Source organism: Limulus polyphemus, unplaced genomic scaffold (genome assembly GCF_000517525.1).
Source record: "Limulus polyphemus unplaced genomic scaffold, Limulus_polyphemus-2.1.2 Scaffold482, whole genome shotgun sequence".
Lineage (NCBI taxonomy): Eukaryota > Metazoa > Arthropoda > Merostomata > Xiphosura > Limulidae > Limulus > Limulus polyphemus.
The window spans coordinates 428,560-429,797 of NW_013666092.1; positions in this window are offsets into that span (position 1 = coordinate 428,560).

Consider the following 1,238-nt stretch of genomic DNA (forward strand, 5'->3'; position numbering starts at 1 on the left):
TGGGTCGCGACCCATAGTTTGGGAAATGCTGGCCTAGTTAAATGCTAATTTTAGTTATTACTACAGTCATTTCTTTATATATACCTATCAGGCAGATCTGTTCCTCTAAGCCATCTTTGCGAACTAAAGCAGTTTCTTTATCCAGCTCTACCTCGGCAGAGCTGAGTATAAAAATCGGAGTACTTCACATATGTGCTATACATATTGTTACGTCTGTGTTCGTTTGGTAATTTTTCGTAGAAATTCTTTCCAAGAAACTTCAGCAATACAACTCCTTTCTTAAATGAAACTAGTTTATTCTTTCTCAATTCAACTTTGCAATACACTTAATTTCCACAGTCACTTTAACTTAAACACACACTATAATTCACAACAAACGATTCACGCATTTTACTTACTACCGTGCTTGACTCAATTGTCCGTCTCTATCACTGCCTGTCTGTAATTCAATTATCTACTGTTACTTTATTTGCCGGCTTATATACTAAAATAGAGGGCGCCTAGCAAATACTGGATTATTCGTGATGTTCCCCAATCCTTCTAGAAACTCATCACGTTTTACCAGGGTCACGTGACTTCCGCTGTCGTAACAATATTAAGCCTTATTGGTGTGGTAACTATCCAATATCAAGGAAAACTTTCTGTCTGTCTGTGGACGCATCTTCTTTTAACCGAGTTGAGCAATCCAGAACATACTTGGCATACTAACGTAGTACTTCAACATCCAACTAAGTGTATATCAAACTTCCCCATATACTAAAAACTACAATTATTTTATAGAATAATCCACATATCGTTACTGCAGTAGCTGTTGTAAATAGTCGAGTTAGAACAAAACTCATACCACAAAAAAATTCTACGAGTCAAAGACTGGAAATAAAATTTTCAGCATTTTCACTTGTTTCCAGTAATAACCACAAGATATAGAAATAAGATATCCATTTACAATGCAGAATAGTGCTGTGTCTGGATGGGTATTTGATCGTTGTGCGCGACCTGGGAGGGTCAGGTTCTATTCAGACCTCTTCCCCCCTCCTTTACTATTGTATGATAAATTAACAAATGCTACAGTTGTATTCAATAAATCAGGTCTTGAACACGGAAAAAACACTGATTCTACTTCCTTCCTCGGGACCATTTCCATGAATAAAATGTTTATAGTATTTAGTGCAATTTCACTATTTATCTTCATTTGGTTGTTTACACCCACAAACAGTTCCATAGTAAAATCATTAAAA